This window comes from Arachis hypogaea, chromosome 3 (genome assembly GCF_003086295.3).
Source record: "Arachis hypogaea cultivar Tifrunner chromosome 3, arahy.Tifrunner.gnm2.J5K5, whole genome shotgun sequence".
Taxonomy (NCBI): domain Eukaryota; kingdom Viridiplantae; phylum Streptophyta; class Magnoliopsida; order Fabales; family Fabaceae; genus Arachis; species Arachis hypogaea.
Window position 1 is genome coordinate 76257944 of NC_092038.1, and position 22743 is coordinate 76280686.

General features: G+C 35.6%; 1 non-coding gene across 1 annotated transcript; it reads right to left on the bottom strand.

The window, feature by feature from the left end:
• Positions 1 to 12665: 12665 nt before the first annotated feature.
• On the bottom strand, positions 12666 to 12772 carry LOC112793000 (small nucleolar RNA R71). Its single transcript, XR_003197714.1, has one exon. It is a non-coding gene; the product is annotated as a small nucleolar RNA R71 (small nucleolar RNA).
• Positions 12773 to 22743: the final 9971 nt, after the last annotated feature.

Consider the following 22743-nt stretch of genomic DNA (forward strand, 5'->3'; position numbering starts at 1 on the left):
GGATTCAAAGTTCAATTTAATTAGTCTCTTAACTTTCCTTTGCTTTAGTAAAGGTTGACCAAGTGGAGTTTAGATTCAACTTTCCTTATAGTTGAGAGAGATAACTATGTTGGACCTCCAATTTCTCATACCTTGCCCAAAAGTTTGCTTTACAATATTTATTCATTTTTAATTGCCATTTAAATTATTTGTCATGTAACATATTCCCACCTTACTTCCAAAACCCCAATTTACAAACTCATAACCAATAATAAGAACATACCTTCCTCGAAGTTCCTTGAGAAGACGACCCGAGGTTTAATACTCGGTTATCAATTTTAAAAGGGGTTTGTTACTTGTGACAACCAAAACATTTGTACGAAGGGATTTCTGTCGGTTTAGAGACTATATCTACAACGCGACTGTTTTTATGAAATTCTTTACTATCAAAAATCCTAACGTCAACTCCCAAAAGCCACCACCTCTATATACACCTTCTCCATATTCTCACCAAGATGAACCATTTCCCTATTATGAACCCTTTCTCCTACATAATGAACCCTCCTATCCACCCCAAGCCCCAATGAATGACATTGATAAACCACTATTTTATGGTTTATCTTGTGCTCAATTGAGTGGTTTTTATCAACTCTTTACCCACTTATTCATACTATTTGCATGGTTTTACATTTGCCTTCCTAATTATGTGCTTTGATTGAAAACATGCTTCTTTGGCCTTAAGTTCCCTATGTTTAATCCTCTCTTATTACCATTAGATGCCTTGATATGTGTGTTAAGTGATTTCAGATATTATAGGGCAGGAATGGCTTGGAGGATGGAAAGGAAGCATGCAAAAGTGGAAGGAATACAATAAGATGGAGAAATTGCTAAGCTGTCCAAACTGACCTCTTCGCACTCAAACGGCTATAACTTTAGCTACAGAGGTTCAAACGACGCGGTTCCAGTTGCGTTGGAAAGCTAACGTCTGGGGCTTCAATTTGATATATAATTTGTCATAGTTGCTTCGACGTCAGGTGACGCAAACGCATGAGTCACGCGAACACGTGACCTGGCAGGAACGCAACCCGCGCGGCCGCGTGAGCCATGCGGCCGCGTCACTTTTTCGCGATCTGTACGGACCAGAAAGTGCTGGAAGTGGCTTCTGAGCTGTTTTTGACCCAGTTTTTGACCCAGAGAACACAGATTAGAGGCTATAAAGTGGGGGAATGCATCCATTCATAATTAGGCTCTCACATTCACAATTTTAGGAGTAGATGTAGTTTTTAGAGAGAGATGCTCTCTCCTCTCTCTTAGGATTAGGACTTAGGATTTCTCTTAGTTTTAGGAGTGACTCAAAATCCCAGGTTCAACGTTCTTTTTCTTTATATTCCTCTTTTTACTTTTAGATGCTTCAATGCTTGTATTAGATATGTTGCCTATTTGGCTTATGCTACATTCATGTTATGATTTTCTTAATTAATATTATTTGAGGTAATTCAGATTTAAGATTGCTTTGCTCTGTTTAAGATTGCTTTCAATTTAATTTAGATATTTTTCTCCCTTTTGGCCTTGGTTAAATAATTGGTGACTCTTGAGTTATCAAACTCATTGTTGATTGAGAATTGGAATTCTTCAAGAATTAATTCATCCAATTAACTTACCTTCATAGTTAGAGGTTAATAAAGTGGGAGAAAAATCCAATTCTCATTACAATTGATAAGGATAACTGGGATAGGACCTCCAGTCTTCATACCTTGCCAAGAGTTTATTTTATAGTTATTTATTTATTTTATTTCTTCTTATGCAACATACTGCTCCCTAATTTCTAAAACCCCAAATTTACAATCTCCATAACCAATAATAAGAACATACCTCCCTGCAATTCCTTGAGAAGACGACCCGAGGTTTGAATACTCGGTTATCAATTTCAAAGGGGTTTGTTACTTATGACAACCAAAACGTTTGTACGAAGGGATTTTTGTCGGTTTAGAGACTATATCTACAACGCAACTGTTTTTATGATATTCTTTACTGGCAAAAATCCTAACGTCAGACATTCTCACTTCATTACTTCAAGATCAATTTGAAACTCAAAGGAGACAAGACCAATTCATGGCTACCTTGACCGAGATAGTAACAAATTTAGTCTCCCAATGCTTAGATACTCAAAGTACTTCCATGGTCACATGTGGAGAGTCTAATGAAGAGTGGGATTTTGTATTTGAACAAGTAGAGGAAGCCAAAATAGTTGAAGAGGAAAAAGTGGTTGAAGATTTAGGAGATGCCGAATGCTCATGGGAATTTCAAGTTATAGATCCCTCTAAGGTTGGAGGAGTTGATCAAGAAATGGATTCCATCATCGATGAGTTTCTTACTACACTAACTAATCACCTCGATAATTTTGTTGAATCCTCTCCCATTGTACATGAAATAGAGGTCAAGAAAGAATGTGCACAACCTCTAAGTCCCTTGGCATGCAATGAGGAAGAGATTGGATTCGAAGAAAGTTGCCAAGAAGTGGAGGTAAATAAAGAAGAACACAAGGGAGTGGAGCTTGCAAGATCATTGGAAACACCTCTCCCCAAGCCATCATCATCCATTCTTTCATTCAAGTGGGTAAATCTCTTATTTCTAAGCTTTCTTATTCTACTTGAATATGGTTTGCTTGAGACGGATGGTCAACTTAGAGCTCTTTGTGGCTTTAAGAGCAAAAGGGAGACGATTAATGGTTGAAAACAACATTCAAGGTTCATTATAGTTGAAAGCTCAAAGTCTAATTGCAAGGGATGGTGTAATGTTAAATTAGAAGGATCTAAGAAGATGTTTGGATGTTTGAGTGAGAATTCGGATTGCTTGCTACCCGATTGTGATTGTAATGATCAACTTGAAGAAAGGGTGTTGACAAACAAGGTTTGGGACCTCAAAATACAATTTAGGAATCAACAACTTTGTGGTCTTATTAATTGTTTGAGATCTCTTGGAAGCTTGTTACGCCTAGTTTGGGATCCCGGTGGACATTGGATATACAAGCATTGGTGGGGATTCAAGGAAGAATTGAAGCACAAGCCATCTTGACAAGAATCCCACAAAATGTCCAACATAAGGACTTTAAATAAAGTTGCTAGGTGGGAGACACCCCCACCATGATAAACTCTTTCCATTCTCTCTTGTATATATAGTTGATGAATGAATTGCGTTTCCATTATTAGGTACATTCCTTCTTTATACCACTCTTGTATATATTGCCATTAGATGTTAATTGCTTGTTTCAATTTGTGCTTCAAGTTGTATGTTAGAATAGTTGAAAATCTTGTTTTGAATTGCATTTTTATTTGAATTACTTAGTTAAATGTTTGAATAATTTTTAGAAATTAAGGATTTTGTTAATTTTGAAATTTGGTTGGTTTTAAAATGTAAATAGTTGGGTGAAAATTTTTGTTTATGTTTAAATCTTGTGAAAAAAAAAAGAAAAAAAAAGAGAGTCTTGCTGGCCCCGCGTACGCCCCTTCTCCATGCGTACGCATCCTTCAAAATTTGGACCAAGACGCGTACGCAATCACCTTCTGCATACGCAACCCTCTCAAACAGAGGCCACCATCCGCGTACAAGATGTTCGCGTATGCGACCTTTCATTCGTGTTCCATCAATTCGCGTATACCCCTTACTTTCCTCATCATGTGTACGCACGGATATTGGTGTGTACGCACGCTCGCATATCTAAAAAAAGTCCTATTTCAATTCCTCTCATCTTTTCTTTGTTTAATTTTCTGTTTTAGGGTACTAGGTTGTTAGTTTAGGTTATCTTTTGGTGATAAATGTTGGATTATTGATTTGATTTGTTGAATGTGCTGAGATATTGCTGCTGATTACCGACATAATGCTATTTTAGTATCGTTGTTGTTAATGTTCATTATTGGATTCCTTTGTTGAGGTTATACTTTGTTGCTTGGTATTGAGTTTTTCATGCTTAATATTTGTGAATACCAAGTGCATGTGAATTGCCTTCAAAGCATTCTAAAGCTTTTGAGTTGCATGTTGTGGCCACCATGTGATTTGATTTCATTATATATCATTAGGCAATTTGCTTATATTTGATGCATTTTTTATTAGGTGATGCTTGTAACACCCTACCACACAGAGTCTTATGCTTAAGTCACAAAGCTGAAGTGGCAAGGTGTTACAACCTCTAAAAATAAATAAATATATATATATATATATATATATATATATATATAATACTAGTTGAAAGGAATTTTAACTAGAAGCCTGTGAAGGAAAGTTAAGCAAAGCGTTAAACAGAAAATTGCATCACTTGCGTAAGCGATAAATATGAGAAAAAAATTCCAAAGATACATATAGCAAGGCTTCTAACTCGGCTTATGAAACTAGAACCGGCTAAAGCAAATATATACATATACATATAAATAACCCAAAAAGTAACCCCAAATATATGACAAACACCTATTTTTACAAGTCAACCTCTAGGAGGGACACAATACAAAATACAAGGTGGAGAATCTATATACACATATAAATAAAAACAAAATACACCCCTGAGTCCCAAGAGTTCTTTGCTTCATCAGAGTCTCCAAAATATACGGAGTGGTGCTTTACAACCTATATCTGAAAAATAACAATATTATATGGGATGAGAACTGGGGGTTCTCAGTATGGTTAAGGTGCCCACATATAATAAATAAGGTCCCAGAAAAGCCAGAGGCAATCCTAGAATGCCGACACTCATATTATAAATCTTAAGGGACTAAAACATAAACCATAAGCCAGGATAGATATCTAAGGTTCTTAAGGTTCTAACTCAATCCTAACTTAATCTCTCAAATTACAATCCACTCACTGTCTCATAAAACTCTAACTCTACAATTCACCTTCTACCTCCTCCAACCCTCCAGATTCACCAGTGCACAGACAAACAATACAAGCAAAGACAAACACAATTAGAATACAATTGCAGTAGGTAGTAAGTATAGCAGGCAAGCATAGATTATCAATTAGGCAATCCCAATAAATGCAAACACACGCAAAATAGACAAATGCATATGATGAATGTCTACCCTATGGTTGATGGTATCATCTGTCGGTTATATAGCCAACCCGACATGTCCTGGTAGCTAACCATGGACTGAAACACCCATGCAGAACAAGTGGGTTTGAGCTACAACCCCCTTGCTACTACCCCCTTAACCCAGAGCCAATGGAATAACCACTACTATGGCTACTACCCAGGTGGGTGTTTAAAAGAGCAATCTGGAACAAGCGGAATAATCCACTACTGCTGCTACTACCCATGCATCACAATCACTAACCTGGAGCAAGCGGGACGAACCAGCATCCTTGCTATTGCCCAGGATCTCAAACATAAATTCATTTCAAATTCAATAATTAAATTCATTCCTCATAATTCTTCTTCCCTATCTCATACCCGGAGCAAGTGGACATCGCTACTGCCTACTACCCGGGGCCATAATTACATTTACACACAGCCATATCCTACAGTAAAACATACCAGATGACAACCACATAGCCCCGCACTCTTTCATATCCAATTATCTCTCAATTATAAATAGTTTTATTCACAACATTTTGCATTCATATTTAATACAATCATAAACATTCAATGTTATTACATAACACCATCAACATCATCAATACATAAGCATTCAGCACTCTTCCACAAATAATCATTACCCATATCAAATATTATCATCCATCATCCATCATACAACTCAACAATTCCACTCAACAACACTAATAATAAGTACTTATATGTTCACTAATCAAATCAACCGCTGACTTAAATCCAAGCTTACCCTATGGTCATCTAGCCTAAGCTTTCGCAAGACATTATATATTAAATACGAGAAACCAAAACCATACCTTGGCCAATTCCTCCCTAATGTTGAAGCACCTCAATTATCTCCATTCCTCCAGTGTCTAAAGCCCCAAATCCTCACCGAACAAAAATCCAACCTCCACGGTTTGCTTTCTAGTCACCGATATCATCCAATTTGTCTCCAAAACATATATCTCACTCTAATTCCAAATAAATACCACAAAATTCATTAATGGTTCTTACCAAACTAGGGTTCAAAATTATTAATGGTTCAAAAGATTTAAAGGTTTCTCAACTTACCGACGGAGATTTGGGACAAAACCCAGCAAGCCCATAAAGCTAATTTGATCCTAAACACCAAAATCACATAATTTTTCAAAAATTAAAACCTCAAAATCACGAAACTAAAAGAGGAGGAACTGGGCATGACAACTCAAGTTTCCTACCAAATTGTTGCATTAGTTTTGGAGAGAATTCCAAGATAAATGGATCGTTAATTGGAGTCCTGGATCAAAAGTTACGGGCAATTGAAGTTGGGAGGGATTTGGGATTAGGGTTCTTGATATCTCCTTCTTTCCTCAGCGTGGAGGACCATAATGAAGGGGATGAAAGGCTGAAGGCAAGCTTATATATGGATTGGGTTGGTGGGCTTGGGCCTTGATGATCGAAAAATTGATGGTAAAGAATTTCACTAATGAAATCTCGTTGCAAGTATAGTTTCTAAACCAACAATAATCCTTTCATACAAAAATTTGGTTGTCACTAAAACAAACCCCAATGAAAATAACCAAAGTATTCAAACCTTGGGTCGTTCTCCATAGGAATTGCAATAAGATGTTCTTGTTATTGGTTAGAGGTATATTTTGGGGTTTTTGGGATAAGAGACAAGAATTGTAAATTGCAAAAGAAATAAACTAACAACTAAGAAAGCTCTAGGCAAGGTATGAGAAATAGAAGTCTTATCCTAGTTATCCTTATCAATTGTGATGAGAATTGTTCATTGCTCCTACTTAGTTAACCTCTACTATGAAGAAAAGTCAAGTGGATGAATTAACTTGATTCCACAAGGCATAGCCTAATCCTAAGGAAAGACTAGCTTTAGTGGTATTCAAGTCAATTAGCAACTTTTAATTATTAATCAATAAATGAGGTTGATAACTCAAGAGTCACCAATTACACAACCAAAGCCAAGAGGAAAAAAATATACCTCATAACTAGAAGAAACATTTTAACAAACACATAGAAGGCAATAAAGACAAACATTATTTAATTGCTAGAATTAAAGGAATCTACAACTACAAAAGTAAGAGATTAATAATAGAAAGGCAAAACAATTATGAAACAACAAAGGACTTACCAATTGCATTGAAGAAGAAATGTAGATCTTCAAAAGAATTCATAAACTACAATTAACAATACAAAGTAACTACAAGAGAAGTAGAATGCTACAACTACAAGAGAAGTAGAATGCTACAACTATAAGAGAGAGATCTAGATCTAAAACTAAGAACCCTAATTTTAGAGAGAAGACAAAACTTCTCTCTCTAGAAACTAACTAAAGCCTAATGAAAACTAAACTAAAACTAATTAACTAACTAGATGGTTTATCCCTCTTCAATCCTTGGGTCAAATAGCATCAGAAATGAGTTGGATTGGGCCCAAAATGCTTCAAAAATCACTGGCCACGAGTTGCCTTTAGTGAGTCACGTGCAGCTTCCCATGTGTATGTGTATATCACAATTATGCATCTCTAAACGCCAGGAAACTATTGAAAATCTTATATCATTTTGAAGCCCCAAATGTCAGCTTTCCAACGCAACTGAAAGCGCCTCATTTGGATCTTTATAGCTCAAGTTATGATCGATTAAGTGCAAAGAGGTCAGGATTGACAACTTTGCGATTCCTTCATTTCTTCATGAGTTCTCCATTTCTACATGCTTTTTCTTCATTCCCTCAATTCCAATCTTTGCCTTCTAAACCTAAAATCCCTTAAAAAACATATCAAGGCATCTAATGGAATCAATGTGAATTAAATTTAGCTATTTTAAGACCTAAAAAGCATGTTTTTACTCTTAAGCACAATTAAAGGGGAATTTACAAAACCATGCTATTTTAGTGAATAAATGGGAGAAAAGTTGACAAAACCCTCTAAATTTAACACAAGATAAACCCTAAAAATGGGGTTTATTAGACCTACGTGGGCCTGGTTCACTTGGTTTGGCCCGTTTGGCCCAATCTTGGGCCAAATCCTTTAAAATTAGTGTCAAAATTCTTATTTTAATTAGTTTTACCTCACTAAATCATTAAATTCCCTTTTCTAACTTATATGATTAATAATTAATTTATGAACTAATTATTAACTAATTACTCGGGGTTTACAATACATTCTTATGTTGATTTTTATTTATATTACCTAATTGATGAATCAGAATTGTAGAATTGTGAAATTAGATTGTAAGCTCACCAATGGATATCTTTTTGAAATTCTCAAGTTATATAGACCATGCTTGCTATGTGATTGACTTTACCTTATATCTCACTTTTTATAAATTGCATAGCAACTGTGTTTCCCACTTTATGTCAATAAGGTGATGCAAACAAATTTCAAGGTGTGTCATTGATTGATGTGTGAGTTTCATATTCTCTTTGGTTCATTAAATTCTCTTGTAGATCAACCAATTCCCATTCATCATCCATTTCACAAATTCTTAATTCTTGCTTGAATGCTTTTATGCTTCTTTTTTACTTGTTTGTTTGTCATAACCTACAAGTTTTCTTTAAAGTATTTCAAGCATACTAGAATGGGTGAAGTGGATGCTTCTTTTGTGTAGTTATGAAACACTATTTTCATCAATGTCACAACCTTATTACCTCACTTCATTTTAGTGATTCTTACCTCATTCCAACAATCTATGCTTCCTTACTTTTGCATTTACCCATTATATTATCTTATTTTCTATCTCTCAGGATGACCCACCATAAGCAAAAAAGAAAGTAGAAGAAAGAACATGCAGTAGCCAGTTGATCCACCAACTGAAAGTGGCAATTCATGAAGTCGCCGTACCCTCTTGCTCATCTTTGAATGCACTGAGGACGGTGCAAACTTTTAAGTGTGGGGAGATCATCCGACCAATCGGCATTTTTGGTGAAAAATTTTTAATCTAAACAATTTCACATTTCATTTATTTTCTTCTATTACTATGCCATTTAGAATTCTTAGTTGCATTTTTCTTGGTTTATTACATTTCTTTTTATATATCTAATAAGCTTAGTCAAAATAATAAAATTTTCCAAGGAATTTATATATAGGGCATTCCAAAATTGCTTTGACTTAAAATATCTTTCATTAAAACTTGCTTGAACTATATTGTGGAACATGGTTTTTGTTATGATTGTAATCTTTGATTTATTTGATTCTTTATGTCCATTATTTTGTCTATGAATGCATTTATATGATTGAGGCCATCATTTTATTTAGCTCACTTACCCAAATAGCCTACCCTTTTATCTCACATTGTTAACCAATTTTGAGCCTATTTTAATCCCCTTTTGTTCTTAATTTTAGCACGTCACTACCCCTAAGTGAAAAATAATAAATGTCCTTAATTAGGATCTTTGATTAGCTTAAGCTAGTGAGAGTGTGTATCATTCAAGTGTGGGATGTTTGGTGACATTGGTAGAGATAAAAGTGTATTTTGAGTTTTCATTGAAGATCTTGGGAATTGGGTACATACTAATGTATTAAATGTTTAAACCATATGCTTTGATACTTTTGCATATACTTTATTTTGAAAAAAAGGAGAAAAAAATAGAAAACGAAAAAGAGAAAAAGAAAGCAACAAAAAGGGGACAAAATGCCCCAAAGAAAAGTAATAAGAATAATGCATATGGGATGTGAATTGAAAAGAATGTATGATTGTGTGAAAAAAGTGAATAATGGGTATTTAGGTTTGAATTTGAATTGTATAGGTTGTCATAGGTTAGATGGGAAGTCTAAGTTAATCAAAGATTCAAATTTTAAGCTCACTTGACCATATGCATCCTTACCTTTACCCTAGCCCCATTACAACGTTGAAAGGTTCTCATGATAATTGCATGCATGTATTGAATAATTGTTGATTGTTAGATGAAAAACAAATCTTGGAAAGCATGATTAGAAGAGAGTCGGGTGAATCAACCCTAAACACTTGAGCAATTAGAGCGTATACACATCTGGTGAGGGGTTTGATTCCTTAATTCTATGTTTTTACCTATGATTACTTCTTATCTTGCAAGTTTACAATTCTTTTCTAGGACTCAATTCAATTGAGGATTTGACTTGGTTGATAATGCCATTAGCCCTTATATTCATATCTGAATTCTTGGAAATTGATTTATTTTGACCAAGTAGTTGTATGCATTTATCTAGATTGCCTATAGATAGTTTATTTTGAATAAATGTTGCATCCCTTAGTCTTATCCTTCTTGATGTATAGCAGGAGGACATGCTATTGTTTAAGTGTGGAAATTTGATGAATCCACATTTCATAGTATTTATTTGCTTTAATTGGATGGATTTTATCAACTTTTCTTACATTTATTCATTGAAATAGCATAGTTTTGTGAATTTTTCCTAATTATGCTTAGTGATGAAAACCATGTTTTTTTTTCTTAGAATTGCTAATTTTAATTTCACTTCTATTCCATTCGATACTGTAATATATTTGTTTAAGTGATTGAAGCTTCAGAAGGCAAGGATGACTTTAAAGGATGAAGGAAAAGCATGCAAAACTGGAGAATTCATGAAGAAGTGAATGATCTGTAAAAGCTGTCAATCTTGACTTCTTCGTACTCAAGTGATCATAACTTGAACTGCAGAGCTCCAAATGAGGCATTTCCAGTGGCATTAGAAAGATAATATCTAGGGCTTCAAAATGATATACAATTTTTTATGGTGGATGTTGAGCAAGCTGCTCGCGTACGTGGCCAAATGCTCGCGTATGCGAGACACCGAAAACATGATTCATTAAAGAAACACGTGACTAGCGATTTTTGAAGAATTTTGGGCCCAATCCAACCCATTTCTAATGCTGTTGACCAGGGATTGAAGGGGGGACGAACCAAGTAATCTTAGTTTTGGTCTTTACCATATTTTAGGATAGAATTCTAGAGAGAAAAGCTCTCTCTTCTCTCTAGAATTTAGGGTTCTTAACTTAATTTCTTTTTAGATTTAGGTTTAATTACTTGTTTTGATTTAGTTTTCTTTACTTTTTCTTGTTCTATTGCTTTAATTTTCTTAGTTCTTCTTGGAAATTTCTTATTTTGGTCACTTTTATGTTTATGAACTCTTGTTGGATCTTAATTTTCATTAATGCAATTTGATGTTTCTATGTTTATGGTTGTTCAATTGAGTTGTAATTATTGTTATTTTGCATTTGGTAGCTTTAGATTTTATTATTCTTTCAATTTCACCATGCTTTTATTTTATGCATTCAAGTATTTGATAAAATGCTTGGTTGGGTTTTAGTATAGAATTTTGTGTTCTTGGCTTGGGTTGAATGATTGGAAACTCTTGAGTTGTCAAATTTCTTTGTTGATTGGCGATTAAGGATTGCTAATTGACTTGAATTCTACTAAAGCTAATCTTTGATTAGGACTTATGGATTAGAGTTAATTTCGCTCACTTGACTTTCTTTCAATTGTTAGAGGATAACTAAGTGAGAGCAAAAGACAATTACCATCACAATTGAGGATGATAATGAGGATATGAATTCCAATTCTCACCTCATGTCAAGACCTTTCTTAGTTATTAAATTATCTTTTTGTTATTTATATTTCTTGTCTCTTATTCCAAAACCCTGAAAATATCTCATAACCAATAACATGCACACTTTCCTGTAATTCCTTGAGAGACGACCCGATGTTTAAATACTCTCAATTTTTTGTTTGCATTGTGACAAACGAATTAAAATTTGATGGGGGTTGTTTGTCGGTTTAGATATATACTTCGACGATATTATTTTTGTGAAAATTCTATACTAACGATTTTCCTCCATCAAGATTTTGGCGTCATTACCAGGGAACTTGCAATGGTGTTATATTACGGATTGGTGTGAATATGTTTATATGTGAATAGCTACTCTTTTCTTGATTGTTTGTTAGTATAGTTCTTTGTTAGGATTCATAGTTAGTAGTAATTAGTAGTTATTTTACTCCAGTATATCTTATTTTCATGAGCTCTTCTTCTGTTGCATGATGCATTTATTTCTGGATTCAAGCTTAGCCCCGTTTGATACCAAAATTGAAAGGACTTTGTTACATGCTAGGCAAGTTCGGCGTCGGTTAGCCTTTGAGGGTGGTGAAGCGGCTTCCGCCAAATCACCTACCTTATCCGAGGTCGAGTCCGAAGCATCATTCAAAGGAGAAACCATTTACTATTCCATTGGCTCTATTGAGTCTCTTCTATTGACTTATGTACCGATACCATGGCTGCCCAAGAAGAATTACTCTAAGAAAGGCGGGTGCTCCGGACTTCACTCTCCAACCACTTCAAGTGTGTCATCCGGACTTGAATGCCAATTTTGAGCTAAAGACCGGCTTGATCAATCTACTTCCCAAGTTTCATGGGTTATCCATTCAAGACCCCATCAAGCATCTTAGGGACTTTCAAGGTGCATGGTCTACTACTAGAAGGGATGGTTCAGATGAAGTATCTATTTGGGTGTTTGCCTTCACATTTTCTCTTGAGGAAAGGGCAAAAGAGTGGTTTTACACCCAACCCGGTGAGGTTGCCACCAATTGGGACTTGCTTTAGCGAGAATTCCTAGATAAATTCTTCCAAGTGAAAGTGACCTATAGGTTGAGGAAGGAGATCTCATGAATCATGCAAGGTGAATTAGAAACCCTTCATGAGTATTGGGAGCGTTTTAGGAAGCTTCTTGATTCTTGTCCTCATCATCGGATTGATGATTTGGCGTTGATTAGTTACTTTTTGCGAAGGTTTGAAGTCTCAAGATAAAAATTCTCTTGGATGCTTCTAGCAATGGCTCTTTAGTAAAGTACAAAACGACAGAAGAGGCTTGGCAACTTATTACCAATTTAGCCGTATCTACACAACATGCAAGGCGAAGGAACAATCATCCAAAGACCATCAATTAGGTTTCTTCTAATGAGTCTGCTTTCATCAAGACCTTAGGGGAGATGACAACCATCCTTAAGCAAATCCACCTTAATCAACAACAACCTCCACTACAACAACAATACCAACCGGTAGCCCCACAAAGAGTATGTAGAATTTGTGCTTGCAACTCTCATTATACTGATGAATGTCCATAACTCTAAGAGGACAATATCTTGGCAACCACCAATCCTTATTTCAACTATTCAAATCAAGGCCCTTATCAACAAGGGGATAATTATAACCAAGGGTGGAAAAACCAAAGTTGGCAAGAGAACTCAAGCCAAGGGTGAAGAGACAACTATAACCAAGGGTGGAGAGATGGTGCAAGTCAAAGGTGGCACAACAACAACTTTCAACTATACCGTAACCAACAAAACCAATCATTCCAATCCCAAAGCCAAGGCTAAAGATACCAACCTACACACTAAAGACAAGCTCAAGTGCCTCAAATCACCCAACTGCAAGTACCTCAAATCACCTACCATTCTTCTTCCTCCAATCATGCTCCCATGGATGATAACCTCCGCATTCTTCTTCAAAAGCAAATGGATTTTCAAAAGAGATAATATTCATACATGGCCACTTTGACTGAAGCCATATCCCACTTAGCCCTATCTTCCAACAATACTCAACCTCCAAGCTCAAGTGCGATTCCCTCTCATCCATTACCTAACCCCAAGGATGGTCATAATGCCATCACCTTGAGGTCTAACACCACAGTACAAGAGAAAAGTCCCAAGGAGTCAAGTGTTGAGGTGGAAGATGAGGAATAAGTATAAAAAGTTGTTGAAGAGGAAGTTGCTCAAGTAAGAGGAAGTGGCTCTAAGGAAGAAGATGTGTTGAAAAAAGTCATTCTAATCCCATTCCCAAGCTTGGCAAAGAGGACCAATAAACAATTGGAGTTAGATCCAAAGATGGTGGATATCTTCAAAATGGTTGAGGTAAACATTCCCCTTTATGATGCTATTCACCAAGTTCCTAAATGTGCCACATTTTTAAAATATTTATGCATGAACAAGGAAAGGATTAATGAATTGGAAACTATTCCTGTGGGTAGTTCAATTTTTGCTTTAATGGGTGCTATTTCTAAAAAATATGGGGACTCGAGACCTTGCTTAGTATCTTGCACTATAAGTGGTACTCAATTTGTGAATTGTATGTGTGATCTTGGTGCTTGTGTGAGTATTATGACTTTGTCTATTTATGATGAACTGAACCTTCCATCATTGAAACAGTCGGCAGCATGCCTTGTTTTGGCCGACAAGAGCATTATCTCTGTGGTTGGTATTGCTGAGGATGTCTTAGTGAGCATCAAGGAATTGACCTTTCCAATTGATTTTTACATCCTTGAGATGCCTCCTAATGACTCTGGAAAACCGTCATCTATCTTAATAGGGAGGGCCTTCTTAAAAACCCCTCGGTTTAAACTTGATGCATTCTCAGGCACATACTCATTTGAGATTGATGGTAGAGCGGTAAGCTTTAATTTGAATGAGGCTATGAAGCATCCACCAGAAGACTAGTCTATTTTCCGGTGCGACATTGTTGATGAAGTTGTAGCCGAAGTCCTACATGAGACCTTTGATGAGATGAATATGAGCAAAAGAGCAATTTTGGGAAAGCTAAATGATAATGAAGAAGAAACCTTACCACCTCCAATATTGTCGGACAACAATGTACCAAGTCATGAGTTGAGCGTCGAATTGAAGCCTCTACCTCCACACCTTAAATACGCCTTTTTTTGATAACAATCCAAAACTCTCGGGGATTATTGCAAGGGAGCTCACTTCCGATCAAGATGGGAGATTACTTGATGTGTTGCAAAGGAATAAGAAGGCTATCGGGTGAAGCTTGGTGGATATAGTGGGTATAAGCCCTGATGCACCACTATTTCGTGGTACATCTTGTATTTAATTGAGTGGATTTTATCCACTAGTCTCACACTTATTCATTGAATTCGCATGTTTTACATTTTCCTTCCTGATTTTGTGCTATGATTGAAAACATGCTTCATTGGTCTTAATTTTGCTATGTTTAATCCTCTCTTATTACCATTTGATGCCTTGATATGTGTGTTAAGTGTTTTCAGAGATTACAGGGCAGGAATGACTTAGAGGATGGAAAGGAAGCATGTAAAAGTGGAAGGAATACAAGAAGTTGAAGGAACTGCAAAGCTGTCAGCAGACCCTCTTGCACTAAAACAGCCATAACTTGAGCTTCAAAGGTCCAAATAATATGGTTCTAGTTGCGTTGGAAAGATAACATCTGGGGCTTCACAATGATATATAATTTGCCATAGCTGTCTCGAAGTTAGGTGACGCAGACGCGTGAATGACGCGCCCGCGTTGCATCTGCGAATCTCAACCCACGCAAACGCGTGGACGACGCTTCCACGTCACTTTCCTGTGATCTGTACGTACCAGATTTCAAAATTAGCGATTTTTGGGTTGTTTCTGACCTAGTTTTTAACCCATAAAGTACAGATTAGAGGCTATAAAGTGGGGGAATGCATCCTTTCATATTTATTCATTCATAAGGCACTTTTCATAGTTTAGATGTAGTTTTTAGTGAGAAAGGTTCTCTCCTCTCTCTTAGGGTTTAGCATTAGGATTTCTTTAGTCATTAGGATTACTTCATCGTATCAGGTTCAATAATTTATGTTTCTCTTCTACTTTTATTTACTCCGATACTTTTATTTGTGTTTGATTTATATTGCCCAATTGGCTTATGAATATTGTCCATGTTAGAATTGACATCTTTATTTAATATAAATTGAGGTATTTCAGACTTATATGTTATTGATTCTTGGGCCCTATCCAAATTATTTTTATTCAAGTAGATTTTATTCCCTTTTGGTTTTGGTTGATTAATTGGTAACTCTTGAGTTGTCAAACTCAGCAGTGGTTGAAATTGGCGGATCCTAATTGATCTAGATCACTCTAAAGCTAGTCTTCCCACAGGGATTGACTAGGACTTGAGGATCAAACTAATTAGTCCACTTGACTTTCCTTTGCTTTAGTAAAGGATAACTAAGTGGGATTAAAACCCAATTCTCATCACACCTGATAAGGATAACTAGGATAGGACTTCCAATTTCTCATATCTTGCCAAGAGTTTATTTCATAGTTATTTATTTATTTTACTTGTCATTCAACATACTCTTTTGTCACTTTCAGAACACCCCAATTTACAAGACTCATAACCAATAATAAGAGCATACCTCCCTGCAATTCCTTGAGAAGACGACCCAAGGTTTAAATACTCGGTTATCAATTTTAAAGGGGTTTGTTACTTGTGACAACCAAAACGTTTGTATGAAGGGATTTTCTGTTTGTTTAGAATCTATACTCACAACGCGACTATATTTTTACAAAATTCTTTACTAGCAAAAATCCTAACGTCAAAATGGCGTCGTTGCCGGGGAATTGCAAACGTGTGCCTTATTATCAATTATTGTAAATATTTTTTCTTTTACTTGTTTATTTGTTTTTTGTTTTCCCTTCTTATTTCTGATAGCTACTATGAATTCTCACCCCTCTCGCTTTGAGTTTGGTTCTAATTTTGTTGAAATGAATGGAAGCTATAAAAGGACTATGCATCAAGGTCTAAGCAATCAAAGATGGATGGAGCCAAGAGGATCTGATCACCCCTTTAGGCAACAACACCCTCCTAGATATCATGGACAGAGACCATTCTACAATGCATACCAAGCTGATAGATATGGTAGACCGCCTTGTAGCTACCAACAAGCCCCACCCTATGCTCAGAGACCATCCTTTCAACACAACCTCAACCCACCATACTCACAAGCTTCTTTTCACCATTCACTACCACATGATCCTTATCTGCCCCAACGCAAATCCAATTACTCCCAAGAACCACCACTCTCCTACACACCATGTCCATATGCATCAAGCCAAGAATCACAAGTTCACTTCGAAGAATCAGTACACCAATTTAATGCATCTCTTCACAAGTTTCCTTGATGACGATGATCACGAGTCGAGTTCTCCTAGTAATGAACTTGCATCCGCAAGTGAATTCTTTGAGACAAAAGAACCTTCCCCAAGTGAATATGAAGATGATGCAGAGGTCGACTTTTCTCAACATCCTAATTATGACTCAAGTGATGAGAAAGATATGGAAGACTTTGATCAAGACATAGTTGAAATGGAAGAAATTTGCAAGGAAGTGGAGGAATTCACTGAAGACCACAAGGGAGTAGAGCTTGCAGAACCACTAGAAACACCTATCCCACGGCCATTACCACCCAATACGAACTTCAAGTGGGTAAAATCCTTGACTTTCATCTTTACTTTTCCACTTGAATATGGTTTACTTGAGACAGATGGCCAGCTTAGAGCTCTTTGCAGCTTTAAAAGCAAACGGGAAATGACTCGCACTCAGAGATGGTGTGCAAGATTCACTGAGGTTTCACACTTCAATTTGAGGTGCGAAGATTGGGGTCAAGCTCAATCGAAAGGATCTTGGAAGCTGTCTGGTCACTGCAGTGAGAATTTAGACTACTCACCACCCGGCTGGAAAGATGTAGATCAAGACAAAGACGGGTGTAGAAGAAAAGTTTGGGATCCTGGAGTCTGTTCTGACATTCAACACCCCAAGAGCCTTGAAGCCTGTTTGAACTCACCTAAGGGCTTTACATGCCTCGTTTGGGACCTCGGAGGCTGTTGGAATTCCAAACATTGGTGGAGATTTCTGGACGAATTCAAGCACAAGCCACCATAACAGGAAGCAATGTCCAACTTAAAGACTTTAACTAAAAGTGCCACTACAAAAATAATTACTTTTAGTGGCCATTTGTTTTACTTTTAGCGGCAATAAAAATAGCCACTAATACATTTACCGGCAATTAAACATTAGCCGTCTTATGCTTCGTCGCTAAAAGGTTTTAGCGGCAATTATAGCATTTGCCGCTAAAGACCGGTTTAATGGCCGCAAAAAGTATATAATTTTTAGCGGCCATTTTTTTGGCAATTTATATGGCCACCAAAAGTAATTCTAAGATTTCAATGTTATTCACTTTTAGTGGCAATTACTATTGCCGTCAAAACCCATTTTACCGGCAATTTATATAGCCACTAAAAATAATTCTAAAATTGTAACTCTATTCACTTTTAGTTGCCACTACTATTGCTGTTAAAATCTTAACACATTTTTTAGTTATATTATACTCATTTTCTTATAAGCAACGAACTATTTTTTTTTCTAGAATCAAGTATATATTTTTGCCAACAATAGTTATTATGCATAATATAAATATACTGAAATTAATTACTACAAAATGCGATATTTCATTAAACTCAAAATATTGATACACAAATTTTCCTTGAAAAATAATAAATCAAGTTACAAATCTAAACAACAAAAAATACTACAAAACTATAACTATGTTACATCAATGTTACAACAAAAAATACTACAGAAATTTCTCTTATTATTCTATGCAACTTTCACCATGGCCTTGCGAGAATTTGAAGAAGAAGAACGTGTTGAGATCTGTTGATGATGATGTGTTGTTGAAACACTTACATGGCTTGATGATGATTGAGTAGTGAAAACTCATCCATTTAACTCACTAAATATAGAAAATTAAAGGCAATACAAGGTTTCCATCAAATATAAACAAAAATCTTAATTCATCCATGCCAAAACACTTGTCTAATATTCTTAAGTCAAGTTATATTGCAGTTTGATCTTGAGGATCATGCATTATTTCCTAAGGAAGGTGTTCAATAAAAATTAGCCACATATATTGCAATCCATATCTTCATCTAGTAAAAAGAAAATAAGACTTTTCTCCAGAGTTCAAATTAAGAAAACTTGAGTATGGATTAGCATTTGATTCATAAGCCCTTTAAAAGACATGTGCACTTCATCCGTGTCATTGAATCATGTTAGTAATAAAACTGACATAACAAGAAAGAACATGTACCTGAAGGATTGAACACAGGAAAAATGATGGCATAGGTCGCTCTTCCAAAACATGTAACTGCTCCAGTTTTCTCACTAGAGACGGTGTTAACTATCAGTGGTTTCTTGAAATTTCTTGAAACTTGGATCTACATTGGAATTAACTTCCTTAAAGAAAAGACAAAAGAAAAAACAAAGAGAGAAAGGTCTAGGCTCATACCGAATTCAAAAGAACAAAAGAAAAAGAGATAGCGTACACATTGATGTTGAAATGAAGAAGGAGAAGAAGAAGAAGGCAAGAGCTGCAAGTAAGGGGAGCATAGCACTTGAACTTGGTCATGGAGAAATCTTATGTAGCCCATTGCCTCGTGAAGAACCGAAGCTGTATCTGTCTGCGCATGCATCATCAATTGCATTCTCAATTTTCATTCGATCAATGAATAATATGAATTTTATTAATATTAATATATTATGGTCATACCTTCCCAAAGGGAGAAACTAGCTGTTGCAATGCTGCAATTCGTTCCCCGAGTTTCTCCTTCTTCTGCTAAAACAATTCCAAATATTAATTATATAAAATATATAAAACCATATACTTGTAAATATGTATACAGAAACAGAATCACACATGTAACGTGTTTGTTGTTTTTTAATATGAAAAGGAAGTGTCATGTGTGTGACAGCAGAATTGTTGAGTTGAAAGAGAATAGGGTCATGCAACTGCAAAACACAAACAATTAAAATGTTTGAAATTCCTCACCTTTGCATGATCGCTTGAAGTTGAACTCGGAGGATTCTCTGTTTTGTTCTTCTTATTGTTACTATTAGGCACCTTCATAATGGGTTGTAGCCCCGATCAATTTCGCTTTTTCTGCAAACCTTTGAGCCACACGGTGAACAAAACAAAATATTTGAAAGAAAAAGAAAAGAAATAAAGAAAAAAGGAAGATTATTACATTGGTCTTGGACATGGAGTTAATGGGGTAGTGGTGTGGTTGCATGAAGCAGCAGAAGAAGAATCACTTGAAGTGACTACTGCTCCCTGTAGCTGTGGTCAAATTGTCCACCTCAAAATCAACCTTGGCCTCCATTAAAGACTGATGTCAGAACTCAAAACAGAACACACAAGGAAAAAAGCAATTTGCAGGCTCCTTTTGAGGGTGCTGAAGAAGATCTCCATAAACCTCACTGTTGCTTGTAAGCAAGAATCTGGCTCCAACTCTCTTTGCAAGCCCCAACATGTTTAGTGTTCCCACCACATTTGTCTTGTGAACACACAATCATTGTCAAGGACTCCAAACAATCATGAACCAATAATCAATTAACAATTAATTATTCCTTAGTCTTGCCAACCATTAGATTTTGAATAATAAAATATTCACATCAAAATTCTATACAATTATATCAATTTCCAACTAAACTGGTCCAAACAAAAACGAGTTTTTAAGTTTCCTTAGGCTAGGGTCTTTTGGATCTGCAAGAAGCAAGAATATAAATCCATCATCATGTGTTAACCAAACAAAAGGCACTCAATTTACTCTTCAGAACAAGGATTCACTGGCAAAGAATATAAATCCATCATGTGCAATAGCTTCTTCAATCTTTCTGCAGCCGAGGATGCCATTTGTTGGTTGGTTCAAGTACCTGTACTATGCCATTTTGTTGGTTGGTTCATATATTACAGCAACAACTTAAAACAAAGAAAAAAGGAATATGATCATTATAAACTCATTGGCATCTAACAATCATACGATACAGCCAAATAATATTACAATTTATTTGAATGACTACATAGTTTTGGAAAGTCCAAGAGTGTTTTAGCAAATTAAAATGTCAGAATCTAAGAGGAAACTTTGAAATACTTGAGAGGAAAAAAAACTAGAATTCAGATAAAGAGGAACATCAGGTTCTTATCTCTAATTCTGGATTTCTATTTATAAATGATAAGATGTAGTTATCAGATCCAAATAAATATAGAATAACCGGAATGTGAAAAACTCAAAAATGTTAGATGGAGCTTCATATAAAGTGGATACATACTTTAAATATCTGAAAGAAAATAGTTTCTGTGTTTCATATATGTCAATCAATAGAAGTTCAATCAAATCTTGGTTTTTGAAACCTACAAATATTTGGACCTTGATTTTTTTTTTAAAAATTCATTTACTCTATATGACAAGAAAACTAATGAATAAATGATCATGTTTTGTCGAAGTTAATTGCATTTGTACAATATGCCTCGGGCAAAGCTTTACATATGCAACTGCATGAACACAGAAAATGTGAATATGTTTGCAAACTAACTTTGGAGACGATCCAAAATACATTAGATGGCTACATCAGCAAGTTGCCGCACGGGTAAATGAAGAGATTCAAAGACAATAACAAGAGTATAGGGAAGCTTAACAAGTGATTCACTTTAAAGGATGAAATCAAAATAAAGTTAGCTTAGGAATAAATTAACATCAATGCACAAATATAATAAAAAAGGAAATAACAATATATCCCCACAGCCACAAGACACATATGGCAACCACTTTAACACAAAAAGTGCCACAAAATAAGCAATGACAGAAAATATCTAAGTGTTATAAGTCATAGCAATATTAATTAAAATTTCATACTCAAACACAAAGGTGTTATAAGTCATAGCAATATTAGGGACTACAACATATATAATGCAAGGACACTGTAGATCACTGCAAAAAAGAATGTAAGTGGGACTGTGTAATTGGACCCAAAAACTATCTATTCTTCACTTTTTATCAAGGTAATAATTTTCTTTACCATTAACAGAGACTGCTACATACAATAAGATAGCATTAGCCAAGAGCTTGGCCAACATCTAAAAAACATAGAAAGAATGAAATTCAAAATTGATAACAAATAAAACAACAACCAAACTATAATTAGATATTGCATTGCCTTCACCTGCATACTCTATAATGTTATATTGCTTTATTTAACTTTAAGTTTAATAAGATTTTAACTCTAATAGAGGAGGAGATTATAGATTAACAGAATGCAAGAAACAAGGCTGGAATTTTTCCACTACCAAAGTGAATATATTTCGCAAACCTTTCCAACATCATTGCGTCCCAAATCAACCAGCATGACATTCTCTGCACATTGCTTTTCATCATTCAGGAGCTTCACTTCTAACTGCTTATCTTCCTCTAGTGTCTTCTCTCTTCTACACATCCCGGCCAATGGACGATTCAAAATCTTGTTCTATTCATAACAAGACCAAAATAAGTATCCACTATAACATAAAATGACAGTGTAATTCAATAAACCTAAGATGATTCAATTAAGATTTACAGCAAATAACTTAGTGATAAAGTATTGTGAAAAACCTACCTTCTTTATGCGCGTAAGAATCTCCGGACTTGAAAGAGCCTGTTTTATAAATATATAGAGAGAGACATGAAAGAGCTGAACTTTAACAAATTCAATTACATGAAGAATTATATCAGGATCTTGCATATAAACCTACAAATAAGTCATATATGGACTTGGATTCACAACTCTCAAGGCTCTATAAACTTCCAACGGATCGGCAAATGTTCTTCGCTTGAATCTCTGGCTTAACACAATTTGAAAAATATCCCCTGCCTTAATATGTTCTTTTGCCTGAAGGACTACCTCCTTGTATGCTTCAGTGCCATAGTTGACATCTTTAAAGAAAGACCGAAATGGTGAGTATGCAAATTCACTAAGTCTAAAGCCAGCCTCAGACTAGCAAATCTAAATTTCAAATTAATTTCTGCTGGAGCATAAAAATCGGCGCATGATGATATGCAAGAATGGATTAATTAGCATG